The sequence below is a fragment of the Culex quinquefasciatus genome, chromosome 2, assembly GCF_015732765.1.
Source record: "Culex quinquefasciatus strain JHB chromosome 2, VPISU_Cqui_1.0_pri_paternal, whole genome shotgun sequence".
NCBI classification, from domain to species: domain Eukaryota; kingdom Metazoa; phylum Arthropoda; class Insecta; order Diptera; family Culicidae; genus Culex; species Culex quinquefasciatus.
This window is the reverse complement of record NC_051862.1, coordinates 101527091-101544963: the sequence shown is the minus strand read 5'-3', so window position 1 is coordinate 101544963 and position 17873 is coordinate 101527091. Positions and strand designations below refer to the sequence as shown.

The following is a 17873-nucleotide window of genomic DNA, read 5'->3' as shown; positions in this document are numbered from 1 at the left end:
GACCTCCAGAAGTTACATCCACGAGCCGTGGAAGATGAGTGGGTGCTATCTTTCCTCGCTTCGCAACTTCTCAAAGGCCCCTATCATGCTGATCAATACCGGCGCCGGCCACGACCAGTGGTAGAGTCACGGGGAAGTGGATGGGAATGTTAGTCCGATACTTGAGTGATAGAGACCGCCCAATCGACTGCTTCTCCGACAAAGTATCACATGAGTTTTGAGGGGGTTAGTAGATGGGTATGAGGTCAGGATTCACGAATGGCAGTGATGTGACCATGAGCATTTTGTTTATCGGTTGAAAATTTTAAATCTTAGGCAGCCGGCTGCGGAAAGGTAAATTAGTGATGATTTAGAAAGTTTTTTTAATCGAACGCGTGCCAACCGAGCATAAGTGCTATGGGCTGGACTTATCAGTATATTTTTACTGTTTGTGAAATTTAGATAACGCGAGCAAATTTCAAATCTCTTCGCAGCACACAATACACGACAAAAATGTGAAACAAAAGGCACACAAAAAAAATCACTTTTCACAATTTTTACGACCACGTGCTCCCTTTGTCAATTATGCACTGATGACGCTGCATTTTCAAAGGGCAATCTTCTCCTCGCAGCACACAATACACGACAAAAATGCGAAACAAAAGGCACACACAAAAAAAAATCACTTTTCACTCCGAATATTTTTACGACCACGCGCCCCCTTTGTCAATTATGCACTGATGACGCTGCATTTTCAGAGGGCAATCTTCTCCTCGCAGCACACAATACACGACAAAAATGTGAAACAAAAGGCACACAAAAAAAATCACTTTTCACAATTTTTACGACCACGCGCTCCCTTTGTCAATTATGCACTGATGATCCTGCATTTTCAAAGGGCAATCTTCTCCTCGCAGCACACAATACACGACAAAAATGTGAAACAAAAGGCACACAAAAAAAATCACTTTTCACAATTTTTACGACCACGTGCTCCCTTTGTCAATTATGCACTGATGACGCTGCATTTTCAAAGGGCAATCTTCTCCTCGCAGCACACAATACACGACAAAAATGCGAAACAAAAGGCACACACAAAAAAAAATCACTTTTCACTCCGAATATTTTTACGACCACGCGCCCCCTTTGTCAATTATGCACTGATGACGCTGCATTTTCAGAGGGCAATCTTCTCCTCGCAGCACACAATACACGACAAAAATGTGAAACAAAAGGCACACAAAAAAAATCACTTTTCACAATTTTTACGACCACGTGCTCCCTTTGTCAATTATGCACTGATGACGCTGCATTTTCAAAGGGCAATCTTCTCCTCGCAGCACACAATACACGACAAAAATGCGAAACAAAAGGCACACACAAAAAAAAATCACTTTTCACTCCGAATATTTTTACGACCACGCGCCCCCTTTGTCAATTATGCACTGATGACGCTGCATTTTCAGAGGGCAATCTTCTCCTCGCAGCACACAATACACGACAAAAATGTGAAACAAAAGGCACACAAAAAAAATCACTTTTCACAATTTTTACGACCACGCGCTCCCTTTGTCAATTATGCACTGATGATCCTGCATTTTCAAAGGGCAATCTTCTCCTCGCAGCACACAATACACGACAAAAATGTGAAACAAAAGGCACACAAAAAAAATCACTTTTCACAATTTTTACGACCACGTGCTCCCTTTGTCAATTATGCACTGATGACGCTGCATTTTCAAAGGGCAATCTTCTCCTCGCAGCACACAATACACGACAAAAATGCGAAACAAAAGGCACACAAAAAAAATCACTTTTCACTCCGAATATTTTTACGACCACGCGCCCCCTTTGTCAATTATGCACTGATGACGCTGCATTTTCAGAGGGCAATCTTCTCCTCGCAGCACACAATACACGACAAAAATGTGAAACAAAAGGCACACAAAAAAAATCACTTTTCACAATTTTTACGACCACGTGCTCCCTTTGTCAATTATGCACTGATGACGCTGCATTTTCAGAGGGCAATCTTCTCCTCGCAGCACACAATACACGACAAAAATGTGAAACAAAAGGCACACAAAAAAAATCACTTTTCACAATTTTTACGACCACGTGCTCCCTTTGTCAATTATGCACTGATGACGCTGCATTTTCAAAGGGCAATCTTCTCCTCGCAGTACACAATACACGACAAAAATGCGAAACAAAAGGCACACACAAAAAAAAAATCACTTTTCACTCCGAATATTTTTACGACCACGCGCCCCCTTTGTCAATTATGCACTGATGACGCTGCATTTTCAGAGGGCAATCTTCTCCTCGCAGCACACAATACACGACAAAAATGTGAAACAAAAGGCACACAAAAAAAATCACTTTTCACAATTTTTACGACCACGTGCTCCCTTTGTCAATTATGCACTGATGACGCTGCATTTTCAAAGGGCAATCTTCTCCTCGCAGCACACAATACACGACAAAAATGCGAAACAAAAGGCACACACAAAAAAAAATCACTTTTCACTCCGAATATTTTTACGACCACGCGCCCCCTTTGTCAATTATGCACTCCAACCGATCGATTCTCAATCAATTTCCAAAAAAACAATGATATTTTTATTTGTGTTAAAGAGGAAATTAAATAAGTGTCGGAGGTCGCAAATTGTTAAGTTTTTGTTATTGCACCCTGATATTGATACACTGCCCATATTTGAAAAATCGGCTATTATGCCAAATCAAGTATTCCGAGAAAAACGCGTTTTAGTGTTTGTCACAACATATCCGTCAAGGCAATTTCCCATAAGAGTGGCATATCAGCCGTTTGGTTTTTTGCATCGGCAGCCAAGTCTAAACACTCAATCAAAAAAAAATTCAAACCATCCACATTAACGACCCCCGGGTCTTTCGTGGTCTCTATTGCAAGTTTCTGCTCGAACCTAGGAGTCCGAAGGCTTGAATGGGGAGAGCACCCAAACCTCTTTCTACTCCAAGGAACCATCTACCCCAGTGTTTGAACTGACGACCTTTGGATTACGAGTCCAACCATCGCCAGCGATTCCACCGGAGTAGGCTTGGTTTGTTGTGTTGTTTATACTTATGGCATGGAGCGACTCCTACACCTGGAATGACTTAACGGCCTAACAACCAAGGCCGGGACCGACATTTTACTTCCTCATCCGATGGAAGGTTGCCTCCAGCTGCTAAGCCTCGTTTTCTTTGGCGCGTTTGTTGCCACATTAGAATTAACGTGGTGGAAGATTTCACGGTCTGTTGGTGCGTAGAGTGGCCAACGCCTTGTTCAGGCGCCCAACGGAATATTCTAGCTGCTAAGTTAGCTAGGCCATCTAAAATTGACCAACCTACCCTGAGTCATCGTATTTTATCTAGGAACAGTAGACGGAAGAAACAAACTGACCCTGAAGCCACGATATTCCATCGGGCGTCTAAATATCGACATGCTGTTGTACATGTACTCGCTGGCCAGAGTGATTCAGTTCATCTCGGAGCCGACTACTTGCTGAAGAGTTACGGTCTGTTGATGCACTTATCGTCCGACTTGAGAAATAGGTGTAAAGGTGGACATGATTTAGCGTAGAAGTAAATAACCAGCAAAATGTAAATCGAACAAATGATAATATCACGTTTCTTAGAAAACCAGTGACCAAAACTGCATCTTCTCTCAGAGTTTGAATATCTTTAAGCATATTTTTTTATGGGTATAAATATTTCAAAATTTGAAGGGTAACTTAATAAAGATAATTTCTTAAATTATTTTTTTTATTACACTTTACATATACTTGAAAATGTTCCTTTGTGAAGTTTTAGTCTAAAAACATTATTTAAAAATCAAATACATTCGAATTTATTTTTTCGTTTTCTGTTCTCGATTTTCATTTGTTTTTTTTTTCACGTTGTTTTTGGATTAATTAATTATTCAACTTCAAAAGTACCGACCAGGACTTGAACCGTGTTCTATTGAAGTAATTTGTGTGTGCCTATTGAACGCCGAATTCCGGGTATAAATTCCGATTTTATTGTTTATTCGTCAAGCTTATGTAGACTACTTACAATTTTCTTACATACTAGATATTATTTCTATTGTATAGATTTTTTCGTAGTTCCGGTTTAGACATGTCGAAATGTAATCTGAGGGTTTATATTTCCTGCTGGGAAGCGGTGCTCAGGAGGAAGTTATTCATCTGGTTCTCAGGGTGTCATTCTTTTCGACTTCGATGCCGTTTGCTTGCTCTCGAGGCCACCCTCGAACGTAATGACGTGGTTGATGAAGATTGTGTAGCCTTGATTACTTCAAGGGTCTTAGAACTTTGGACCATAGGCTGTCATCCGAAGTAGATCGGTGTCCTCAAGCCTGGTTTGGGAGCGATCACTAAACTGTACAGTTCTGGTTTGTGTTCTAAGAAAGAATCTCCTTTATTTGGTGGCTCCTGGCCCTTTTATATGAGTTTGGTTACATTTCTTACATCGTATTTGTAGAGTTTACTCATTAGAGATATCTGGAGTTGGCTCTCTTTGTTTATGGCCTGAAGTGTCCTTTGCGCTGGATCAGCATTATCCAGCGCATATTGAACCGATTGTTATGTAATTTGAGTCCTGGGCACTAGCGTGCCCAGGGTGGGGCAACATGGGGCAGTTGCCCCACCATCCTCGGAAATTTGTTCTAAAATTGGGCAGGGGGTGTCCATAAACGACGAAATTTTCAAAACTCTAATATTTTTGCCCAACCTTCCTTGAGAACCTGGGCACGCTAGTGGTCCTGGGCCTGGCTGTGTGTGGCTCACTCAGCCAGGCAGGGGTCTGAAAAGTTCTGGCACCGTGCCAGCACACTCTTGGTCGTCACCGCTGTTGTCTCCACAATGGAGCATATTTCGTTGAGCAAAAGGCTGCTCTCCCCTGTCCCCAAAAGATGGGGTGTATCCCATTTGGCATAATGGTCATTTGTTATAATGATGTTAAAATTTCAAAATTAAGGTAATATTAGAATTGCTTTAAGAAGACCACATTAGGTTGTGATAGCTGCCGGCGAAAGCTGATTTTTTCTTTCTTTAAGATTTTTTTTCTCGTTTTGAAATCTGCTGGTTATGGGTAACCAGAACTTTAAACGTTTGTTCAAAACGTTGATCCACATGCTGAATATTGTTCCCAGGGCTATTTTAAGTCATTGAGCCAAATATGTTCGACATTTATGAAGGTTTGTATTTCCTTTAAAGAAAGGGACACTTTCTAGGCTTGCGATAACTGCACAGAAAAACGTTGAATTTTGGAAGGTTGAAATTATGGTTGGTTGAATATTACCTTCTGTCTGATAGCGGCAACGACGACGAAAGTGCACACCAACAGGAGGACAATAACCCCGCAGATGAAGCAAAGGAGGCAAAAATGCTCGCGTGTTCTTTGCCTAGGGTGAGAGACAGGCCACCAATGATACATGTGGTCGATACTTTGGCGTCTACTGTTGATGATCTATTGCTACCGTCAAACGTACAATATTTCATCAAAGTAACAAAAGTTGCGGTGCAAGTGCTCGCGCTGTCCCAAGCGGATTATGCCAAGGTTTTGGAAGTGTTCAAAGCCAATAATGTGAAATTTTTCACGTACGACCGCCGTGACCAAAAAATGGTCAAGGTCGTGCTCCAAGGACTGGCGGAGATGGACATTTCCGAGGTCACCGAGGAGCTGAAGAACCTCGACATCACGCCTCGAGAGGTAAAAGTGCTGTCGAAGAAGACCACAGCGACAGGTACACATGTATTGTACCTGTTATATTTCGACAAGGGTACAGTAAAATCCAGGACCTCCGACTGGTAAAGTGCTTTTCCGGATACTTGGTGAAGTGGAGGGTTTTCACCAAGCGGCCAACCGACGCCGCACAATGCCACCGTTGCCAAAAATTTGGCCACGGATCCCGCAACTGTAACCTGCCCCCGCGATGCGTCAAGTGTGGCAAGGATCACCTCACCGAAGGCTGCCCTCTACCCCGGAAGGCGACGCTGAAGGATACCGGAAACGCTGAGCAGCACAAGCCTAGCGTGAAATGCGCTAACTGCGGTGGAAACCACACCGCCAACTTTCGCGGATGCACGTCCCGGTAGTCGTACATCGAGCAGCAGGAAAAGAAGAGGAAGCCGCCAGCCAGTTCACTGACTAAACCCGCAGCAGATCGCAGTTCGGCGCATCCACCCGGATGGTCGCGAACGTACGCAAGCGTAGCAGCAGCCAGCTTAGAACCTGCCCCAGCGCAGGTCGACGCTGCCGATGGTGACCTGTTCTCGCTGTCGGAGTTCCTCATCCTCGCGAGGGACATGTTTCACCGTCTGAGTAGCTGCCGTAACAAGCAGCAACAATTCATGGCGCTATCAGAGCTCATGATGAAATATGTCTGCATCGTTTGAGCCCTCAACGACACGTCGATTCACGCCGTCAACATTGGTTTTGACTTAAATATTCTGTGATATAGTCCTAAGCTTTCCCTTCCCCTGTCCCTCTTCCTAAGTAATTTTTGCAGTTTTTTTGTGATTTTTTCCTGCACTTGCTTATCCCTTAATCCTAGAAACAATAGTAATCATTTGATTAATGTATTAAGCCGTAGCTGAAAAAATTTCCACAACACTACATAATGTAATTAACTCAACAAATTGTACATCGATAAGCACACACAAATAAATAAATATGAAATAAATATGAAAATGTGTTCCATTATCCGGGCCAAATCGAGACACATGGGGTGAATTGAGAAGTGATTTTAGCAATGTTTTTGCACAATATTTGAATATTTTTTAATTTGTTTCAGTAGGAATAGACACAGAACAACAAAATTAGTTTCTAAATTTGAACTTTTATGTCTAAAAACAGCTGTTCTGACTTTATTGTCGAAAATTTACCAACACATTCAAACCACGGGGTACCAAAGAAGTTGGTTTGTTTGACTCAAAAACATGTTTTTTTGTAAAGCCCCACAACGTCCCTAACAATGGGCTATGCCCTGTTCGTGGACTCGCTCTTAAGGTTTCCCAACAACATGGTTGAGCTCAACCGCCTCAAATTGTAGATTTAAATTAACATTATGATGATCTGTAAGTTCATTGGCCAAATAAGAATTTGCGGAAGACATTTCAGAGGATTTGAAAAAGACACCTGCTGGGAAGCTTTGCCTGAGACCTGATGCTAAACATATATTGTTGTTGGCGGCATTTATGGTTTATTTTAATAGTCAGGACCCGGTGCCTGCAATCCCCGTTACAGTTTATATGGAATTCCAATAAGATTGTAACAGAAAAATCAGGCTTCGGGTCCAGACTGTTAATGAAAAGAATCAATATGAGCAGCTACAGGATTATTCTCCACAACATTAAATAAGACATATTATATTTTGATTTGTGACCCTCTGAAATGTTATTCCCGAAACAGCGCCACCAATCATTTGGTGGCGGCTTCAGCAAGCTTCGTCAGTATCACGGGCCTGGGTCTGAAAAGTTCTGGCACCGTGCCAGCACCGCGCCGAAAACCTTAAGTGGCACACTCTTGGTCGTCACCGCTGTTGTCTCCACAATGGAGCATATTTCGTTGAGCAAAAGGCTGCTCTCCCCTGTCCCCAAAAGATGGAGTGTATCCCATTTGGCATAAAGCCATTTGGCATAATGGTCATTTGTTATAATGATGTAAAAAATTTCAAAATTAAGGTAATATTAGAATTGCTTTAAGAAGACCACATTAAGTTGTGATAGCTGCCGGCGAAAGCTGATTTTTTCTTTCTTTAAGATTTTTTTCTCGTTTTGAAAGCTGCTGGTTATGGGTTACCAGAATGTCGTAGCTGACGTGGAAAGACGCCATTTTCTCAGGCTTTTCAAAACTTTTCAAACGCAGCGCGTGCTTAGTTCTCCAAAGTTCGCGAATAGACTAATTGTTCTCCAGAACTAAATTCTCACCGAAGCTTCTCAGACCGACGTCTTTGTAAATCACATTCTCGTTTGTAGAGATTCTCTTTCTCTCATTTCGTTACGCTCATTGGTGTTGAGCCGAACCGGCAACGTTCGACTTTGGCTACGCTCACCATCTTCACCACACCATTGGTGGTGTAGTGTGTGTGTGAACGATATTTCTCTCTCGCATTATTTGAACTTTTCACAGATAAACAGACAAGCGCTAAATTAATTCATTTATTTAATCGATCGTAGTAACTATTTACGATACGAAACACAGTCAATCATGAAATATTATTATTAATATTTTCTACCAGGCTTATCTCCGACACAGAACTTTAAACGTTTGTTCAAAACGTTGATCCACATGCTGAATATTGTTCCCAGGGCTATTTTAAGTCATTGAGCCAAATATGTTCGACATTTATGAAGGTTTGTATTTCCTTTAAAGAAAGGGACACTTTCTAGGCTTGCGATAACTGCACAGAAAAACGTTGAATTTTGGAAGGTTGAAATTATGGTTGTTTGAATATTACCTCTCTTTTGAGTAATATTAGCTAAAAAGTTTGTAAAAATGTGAACCTGATGGATATTCATCAGAAACTGATGAATATTCACCAATTTCTGATTTAAAATTAATCATTTCTTTACGCAAAATCTGTCACCATTTCCTGATGAATATTACCATAATTTGTTTTCTGTGTGCGGAAAAAAGTTGAATTTCCTGTCTAAAGCTGAATTTTCTTCATTGAACAGGGGAAAATGCGCTTCAGCTGTGGTCAACTTGTGTCAGCAGTTATCACAAGTCAAGAAAATTTCACCTTATTTCATGAAAATTTAGAATTTAAACATATAGGGGTAATTCAACTCATGTTAGTAGTTATCAAAAGTAAAGAGAATTTTCCTTTGTTTTGATTGGTCGGCTTTCTCAGTCCATTATTTAAAGAAGGGAAAAAACTCACTGACTTGTTATGACTACTAAAAAAAAAATCAAACCATCCACATTAACGACCCCCGGGTCTTTTGTGGTCTCTATTGCAAGTTTCTGCTCGAACCTAGGAGTCCGAAGGCTTGAATGGGGAGAGCACCCAAACCTCTTTCTACTCTAAGGAACCTTCCACCCCAGTGTTTGAACTGACGACCTTTGGATTGCGAATCCAAACGCCGCCAGCGATTTCACCGGAGTAGGCTTGGTTTGGTGTGCATGGAGACGACTCCTACACCTGGAATGACTTAACGGCCTAACAACCAAGGCCGGGACCGACAATTTACTTCCTCATCCGATGGAAGGTTGCAGCAGATGGGAATCGAACCCAGAACTACTAACACAAGTTGAATTTTCCCTTCTTTAAATAATGGAAAATTCTCTTTACTTGTGATGACTACTAACACGAGTTGAATTATTCCTATATGTTTGAGTTTTCTGTCCAATCAAGAAGGGCAAATTCTCTTGACTTGTGATAACTGCTGACACAAGTTTAATTTTCCCTTCTTTAAAGAAGAGAAAACTCTCTAGACTGCTGATACAAGTTGAATTATCCCTTCTTTAAAGAAGGGAAAGCTCTTTGACTGCTGATATAGAAGAATATTTTTAAAGTAAGGGAAAACTCGCTTGAGTTGTGACCACAGCTAAAGCGCATTATCCCCTTTTAATGAAGAAAATTCAACTTTAAATTTGTTTTAAGCAGTTGTCACAAGTCTAGAAAGTGAAACCGGCTCCGTGGCTTAATATAATGGTTACGGCTTCTGCCTCATAAGCAGAAGGTTCAGGGATCAAATCCCGGTCGGTACCTTTGAAATTTGGAATCAGAAATTTGTACTTTGAACATGAACAAAAACGAAAATGAATCAGGTGGGACCTTTGGATTGGTGGTCGGGACGCTAAGCAGTCGGCCATCATAAGGTTTACACTCTAGCAGTGAAATGATCCGTAGTGTTGAAACATGTTATCTTCTCATATTAAATACGCGCTGATCACCGATTTGCCTGCCGGGATTGGAAGTATCAAATATAGATCGAGCTTCCTTCAGATGCTTGCTTCTATGTTTAGGCGGGGCCGAACAATGCCCAGCGACCTCGGAATTGGACCGCAAGGAGTAATTCTGAATTCTGTAATTCTGAAATGGGTCGTTGGAAGCAGCGCGAGGGCTATCACCACCTAATACCCGGGACTGAGATAAGTTGTATCAGCATTCGGCATATACATAGTCTGATACAAACTATACTTTCCCATAATATCGCTACCGGCTAGCGGGTATTGGATTGGACCACACACACACACACAGTTGTCACAAGTGTATCATAGCTTTCCCGTCCAATCGCCGTCTCCTGATGCTTCCCAACCTTTCAGCTGCAGCCAGCCACCCCGTCTGGCTTTACACGCGTCGCCCACAGCTCAGCAATGTAATCTGTACTATCAAAACGCCGGTGGCATGAACGGTACAATAAGCGATTACCTACACGCTAGTTCAGGGGAATACTACGATTTCAATGCGCTGACGGAGACCTGGCTGAAGGATCACACGCTCTCCGTTCACATCTTCGGACCTGAATATGAAACCTTCCGTTGTAATCGCGGGCCGGATAACAGCAAGAAAACTGAGGGTGGTGGAGTTCTCATCGCCGCACGCAAAAGCTTCAAGCCTCGTCGGATTCATCAGGACAACTGGAAGACGGTAGAGCAAGTATGGGTTTCGCTGAAGCTATCGGATCGTGTGCTGTATCTCTGCGCGGTTTACTTCCCACCGGATCGCACTTACGACAAAGACTTGTACAAAGCTCACCTGGGATCCGTGCGATCTATTGTAGAACGAGCCCGTCCAATCGACGATATTTTTGTCGTCTGCGATTTCAATCTCCCAAAGTTGAATTGGACGCACTGTCGAAACGGATTTCTTTTTCCAGACCCCGACCGATCCCAGTTCCATTCCTGTGCCCGTGATCTTCTCGACAGTTACAGTGCGAGCACTCTGCAGCAGATCAGCCACGTGACAAACGAGGAGTCGGAGTCTAGATCTCTGCTTCGTTAGTGTACGTGACACCGCCCCTGTAGTCACCGCCGCGGCGGTTCCACTCGCCAAGGTAGTCGCACTCATCCGGCACTCATTATATCGGTCGACGGCAGCTGTAGCACCGAGTACCGAGAAGAGATCGCCCTGGTCCGATACAACATTCGGCGCGCCGACTTCGAGTGTTTGTCGACACGTATCCCGCACGCACTGTGACATTCGAACCGATCCGGTACGATTACCGCAAGGCTGACATTAACGGAATCGCTGAGATATTAACGAGCACTGACTGGACTAATACGCTAGACCCAGACGATGTTAATGTGGAGGTGCAGACCTTTTCTAACATTCTCTCGTACGCAATTGACCGTCACGTACCCAAAAAAGCAATCCTGCCCCCCGATCGCATCCCGTGGCAGACCAACGAGTTGAAGAAGCTGAAATCCAAAAAACGAGCCGCTCTCAAAAAGTTTTCCCGAAGGCGCACACTACCACTCAGAGACCACTACCTTCGACTGAACCAACGGTACAAGACCCTGAACAATCACTGTTACAACCGCTATCGATACCGGATCCAACAAAAACTGAAATCTAATCCGAAGGCCTTCTGGAAACACTTCAATGACCAGAGGAAAGAAAGTGGTTTGCCTTCCTCTATGTTCCTTGACAACGAGACCGCTTCAAATCCCGATACCATTTGTCAACTGTTTGCAGAGAAATTTTCCAGAATGTTCATCAATGAAACCCTTTCACCGCACGAGGTCGCAGCCGCCACTGAAAATGTGCCACCCTGCGGCAACGTTCTGGACCGATTCGTACTCGACGACCAACGAATCATGAACGCAGCTGCCAAATTGAAATCAACCTCATCAGTAGGACCTGACGGAATCCCCTCCAGTATCCTGAAAAAGTGCATCCAATGCCTGCTGTCCCCACTACGATTACTGTTCCAGCACTCTCTCGACAAAGGGGTTTTTCCGGACCTGTGGAAAACTGCTTTCATGTTTCCAGTCTATAAAAAGGGAAACAAACGTGACATCGACAACTACCGGGGGATCTCGGCGCTTTGCGCTGTCTCCAAAATGTTCGAGCTCGCTGTGCTCGACCTGGTGTTTTTTCACTGCAAGCAACAGATCTGCGCTGAACAACATGGCTTCATGCCGGGACGTTCGACTACATCGAACTTGCTGACCTTCACCACCTACCTGACCAAGGGGATAGCTAGTCGAAGCCAAACCGACGTAATCTATACTGATCTCTCCGCAGCCTTCGACAGGCTCAACCATGACATCGCGATCGCTAAGCTCGAAAAACTAGGGTTTAGTGGCAGTTTGCTCGGTTGGTTTCAGTCCTATCTTTCCAGACGAACAATCAGTGTGAAGATCGGTGAATGCGTCTCGCTGCTATTCCTCGCCTACTCCGGTGTAGCGCAAGGAAGTCACTTGGGGCCTCTTATATTCTTGCTCTACTTTAACGACAGCAATTTTGTACTGGATGGACCAAGACTCGCTTATGCCGACGACTTGAAGATCTTCCGGTACGTGAACTCAACGGATGACGCTGAACTACTTCAACAGCAGCTGGATCAATTCGCCGACTGGTGTGCCACAAACCGCATGACCTTAAATCCTCAGAAGTGTTCCGTTATATCGTTCACCAGGAAGCTCAGGCCGATCACGCACAACTACACGCTCCTCGGAACAACCGTCCCGCGGGTCGAATGCATAAACGATCTCGGAGTGCTGCTAGACGCGAAGCTCACGTACAAGAATCACGTCGCATACATCGTTGCAAAAGCCTCAAGACTGCTTGGTTTCATATTTCGTGCGACCAAAAAGTTTACCGACGTCTACTGCCTGAAGTCATTGTACTGCGGCCTTGTTCGGTCAACCCTGGAATACAGTTCCGTGGTGTGGAATCCCTGGTACCAGAATAGCTCGGAGAGGATCGAGAGCGTGCAGCGACGATTCATTCGTTTCGCACTCCGCTTGCTTCCATGGAGTGACCCCCACCGTCTCCCAAGCTACGAAAGCAGATGTCAGCTAATCCATCTGGACTCTTTGGCTGTTCGTCGCAACGCCGCACGTGTAACCGCTGTTGCCGACCTGCTCACATCAAGGATTGATTGCCCCTCCCTACTCGGTGAGCTGAATCTGCAAGCTAGATCTCGTGTGCTGCGCGGAGGTGCCTTCTTCCGAATCCCACTAGAAGCTGCCAACTACAGTGCACATGGCTCCATCATCGGACTTCAACGGACCTTCAATCGAGTAGCCTCAATTTTCGATTTTAATGTGTCACGTGATGTTTTGAAAAAGCAATTTTTAGAGTTTTTTAGATGTAATTAAAGTATTATTGTGTAACATAGTCACAGTATCATTGGGGCCGTTGATGGCCTGTTGATACTTAATAAACAAACAAACAAACAAACAAACAAACAAACGAACACATCTATTCTGGGCAGACTGATTGAACAGTTTGTTCCGAAGATTCGGAAGGTGGTCTCCCATCACCTTCCCTGGCAAACCCAAGAACTTCGCCTCCTCAAGACCCAGAAAAGAGCTGCCTTTAAGGTTTCCAACGGATCTGTACACTTACGCGACTACTATCTTCGATTGAGTCGCAGGTGCTTTGCAAACTACCAGCGCAAAATGCAGAAGAAATTGAAAACCGACCCAAAGAAATTCTGGAAATTCGTCAACGAGAGCCGTAGAGAATCTGGATTGCCGACTTCAATGCGGTTGGCTGACGAAGAAGGAGATGATGCAGACAAAATTTGCCAGCTTTTCGCGAAGAAGTTTGCCGGTGTATTCTGTGCGGAGCCTATTAGGAAGTTCGAGCCGCCGCAGAAAACGTTCCACGTCGGGATGAACTACTGGCTTCGATCGAGATTGATGAAGGTACCATCCAAGCCGCTGCAGTCAAACTAAAACACTCTTGCTCACCAGGACCAGACGGGATACCGTCTACCCTGCTGAAACGTTGTTCCTCCAGCCTATCGGCACCACTTTGACACCTGTTTCGTCTTTCGTTGAGCTCTGGAAAGTTCCCTGTTGCCTGGAAGCAAGCTTACATGTTTCCAGTGCACAAAAAAGGCGATCGAACTAACGTTGAGAACTACCGTGGGATTTCCGCCTTGTGTGCCACCTCAAAGTTGCTGGAATTGGTTGTGATTGATCCGGTTTTCTCGCATTGCCGCCAAGACCTTGCTGATGAACAACACTGGTTCCTAAGCTATCAACAGCAACCAATCTCCTCTGCTTCACCGAATCGATCATCAACAGCTTCGACGCCCAATCTCAAACCGATGCCATCTACACAGATCTATCAGCCACCTTCGACAAAATTAACCATCGCATCGCTGTTGCTAAGCTTGAGAGATTGGGTTTTCGAGGAAGCCTATTGGCCTGGTTCAAGTCTTATCTAACGGGACGTTCGCTGAGGGTGAGAATCGGAGACGCACTTACCGATATCATCGACGCCACATCGAGTATCGCGCAAGGAAGCCACCTCGGTCCTGTTTTACTTTAACGACGTTAATTATATTGAGTGTGCAACCCCTTGCAACCCGTGTGCCCCCACTTTAGTGCGCCGCCAGTGCACGCGCTAGCTGTCAAACGCTGTTTGGAGGGAAGCTTCACTTCGCCTCACTTCTAGCAAAGTTATCAAAGTAAATACACGCGCTTTTATATTCGACTAACTAAAACCGCGTTTAATTGGCCGCGTCGGTCGTCCTTCCGCCGTAACACTTTAGGTTATGGGCCCAGCAACGCGCAGCGAGTGAGTGAAAGTTAAATTATGGCGGAAGATCACAAGGGCGAGCGGTTCTTTATGCCGCTGTTCGACGGGACCGAGTTTCCCGCCTGGAAGTACCGGCTCCTGGTGATGCTGGAGGACGCTGAACTGCTGCATTGTGTGGAAGTGGAGGCGGTGGACGATCCGGCGCTGACGGAAGCAGCGGGCGATTCCGAGCGGCAGAAGGCGGCGAAAAAGGCGTTGCTGGCGAAGCGGCTGAAGCAGGATCGGAGGTGCAAGATGCTGATGGTGTCGAGGATTCACAACTCCCAGCTGGAGCATGTGCAGGATTCCAAGACGCCGAAGGGTATTCTGGACGCCTTGATCGGAATCTTCGAGCGCAAAAGTGTCGCTGGTCGCATGACCGCGCAGCGGAAACTGATGGCCCACCGCTATGTTTCCGGTCCGCTGAGGGATTTCTTCCTCGAGCACGATCGATTGGTGCGACAGCTCCGGGGAACGGGAGCGGTGATCGCCGAGATTGATGTCGTCTGCAACCTGCTGCTCAATATGGGGTCAACCTATGCGACAGTGGTCACGACGTTGGAGTCGATGGAGGAGAAGAATCTAACCCTGCAAACGGTGAAGTGCCGTCTTCTCGATGAGGAGGTCAAGCGATCAACGATAGGTGTCGAGTTGGTCATCCCAAATGCTGAGTCGGCGGCTCTTGCCGGTGCCAAGGAGTCGCGACTGACGAAGAAGATTAAGTGCTTTGGGTGTCAACAAGAGGGGCACAAGATCGCTGATTGCCCGAAGAAGATGCAGGAACAGAAGGAGCCGAAGCCATCGTCCGGAAGAACATCGAAGGCGAACGCTGCTGAAAGCAGTAGTGGCGAGATTTGTTTTGCCGCTGAGAAGGGTGCAGGATACCCACCGGAGAAGTCGAAGGTGCGATGGATTGTGGACTCCGGTTGCTCGGATCACCTCGTGAATGACGAGACCCTTTTCGATGAGTTGACGCTGCTGGCCAAGCCGGTGGAGATTGCCGTGGCCAAAGATGGAGAGTCCATCGTGGCGCACTACTCGGGGACGGTGCGGCTGCACACCATCGTCGGCGGTGAGCGTCGGCGCTGTTCGGTGTCGAACGTGCTGTATGTTCCGGAGCTGCGAATGAACCTGTTTTCAGTGCTGCAAGTAGAGAAGAAAGGCATGAAAGTGGTGTTTGACAAAGGAAGTGTGAAGATCTTCAGCAACTCCGAACTGGTTGCCAATGGTGCGCGTCGTGGTCTGTTTTACGAGCTCGATCTGTACAGAATCGAAAGTGTTGAAAGTGAGTCGTTGTTGGCCTGTGGACGCATTACGAAGAGCCTACAGTTGTGGCACCGCAGGTTCGGGCACCTGAACATGAATCAGCTAAACCAGCTGATTGCGAAAGGCTTTGTCGACGGTTTGAAGCCGCAGTCCGGTGATAACAGCGTCGTCGTGTGTGAACCGTGTGTCGTCGGGAAACAAACACGAAAGCCTTTCTCCGTGCGCGATGGCAAGAAGTCGTCGCGAGTGCTTGAAATTGTTCACTCGGATGTTTGCGGACCTATCTCACCGGAAGGTGCAAACGGTGAACGGTACTTCGTCACATTCATAGATGATTGGAGTCATTTCTTGATGGTGTTCCCGATGGTGACGAAAGATGAGGTGCTCGAACGGTTCATGAAGTACGAAGCGTACGTGACGGCGAAGTTCGGAGTGCAGATCTCTCGGCTGCGGTGCGATAACGGAGGCGAGTACAAGAACAAGGCCTTCGAGGATTTCTGCGACCGCAAGGGGATTCGGATGGAGTGTACAGTGCCTTACACCCCCGAACAGAACGGCACCAGTGAGAGAATGAACCGCACAGTCGTCGAGAAAGGACGTGCCATGCTGGAAGATGCTGCGATTGATAAGAGTTTCTGGGTCCAAGCTATTCAGGCTGCAGCCTACTTAACGAATCGCAGTCCAACGAACGCCAACGAAGGAAACAAAACACCGTTCGAAGTGTGGGAAGGACGGCGGCCGAACGTTTCGAACCTTCGTGTGTTCGGCTCCAAGGTGTACGTGCACGTTCCCAAAGAGCGCCGCAAGAAGCTGGACGCAAAGGCCTGGAAAGGGATCTTCATCGGCTATTCCAACAACGGATATCGGGTGTGGAATCCGGAAACGAAGCAGGAGAGCGTCGCAAGAGATGTCGACTTCGTGGAGAATCCGGATGCAGTGGAAGTTGCCGAGGGTGTGATCCAGTCAACGAAAGAAAGTGATGTGCCAATGATTCTGATTCGTCGAGATGAAGAAGAAAGTGTTGTGGAACACGACGAAGTCGTTGAAGAAGATGAAGACTTTGAGAGCTGCACCGAGCCGGACGAAGATGTTCCTGCTACCGAGCCAGCACCTGTGCCGATCGACGGCGCTCCTGCTCCAGCCGCCAGACCGGACCGGAATCGAAATCCTCCAGCGTGGCACAAAGACTACGATGTGGAGTACGGTCATTCTGCTTCAAGTGCTCTGTCCTACGTTGACTATTCGCTGGAATTGCTGGACGAGCTACGGGAGCGACTGGACCGTGAGAAACGGAGGATTATGACCAGTGCTGGTGTACCGGATTGCTGTGTTTGAGCGGGCGTATTGAGTGTGCAACCCCTTGCAACCCGTGTGCCCCCACTTTAGTGCGCCGCCAGTGCACGCGCTAGCTGTCAAACGCTGTTTGGAGGGAAGCTTCACTTCGCCTCACTTCTAGCAAAGTTATCAAAGTAAATACACGCGCTTTTATATTCGACTAACTAAAACCGCGTTTAATTGGCCGCGTCGGTCGTCCTTCCGCCGTAACACTTTAAATTACACCGTCACTGGACCTCGCCTCGTTTACGCGGATGACCTCAATCTTTTTGCTCGAATTGACAACTCGAACGACGCCGAAGCATTGCAGCGCGATCTTGACAGGTTTGCTGGTTGGTGCGATGTGAACCGCATGATCCTCAACACTGGAAAATGCCAATCGATCACGTTCAGTCGGAGACACTTCCCAGTAACCTTCGACTACAGTATTAATGATACGACAGAAGTCACTCACGTGAAGGATTTGGGAGTCATCTTGGACACGCAACTCACTTTCAAGCAGCATCTGTCATACATAATCGCCAAAGCCTCCCGACAACTAGAATTGGTAATCCGTATGACGCGC

At 45.9% G+C, this 17873-nt stretch overlaps 1 protein-coding gene across 14 annotated transcripts in view; it reads right to left on the bottom strand.

Moving 5' to 3' along the window:
* The window catches only part of LOC6045498 (protein unc-79 homolog), a 279959-nt gene that overhangs the window by 253166 nt on the left and 8920 nt on the right, over nucleotides 1-17873 (bottom strand). The window lies entirely within an intron of this gene.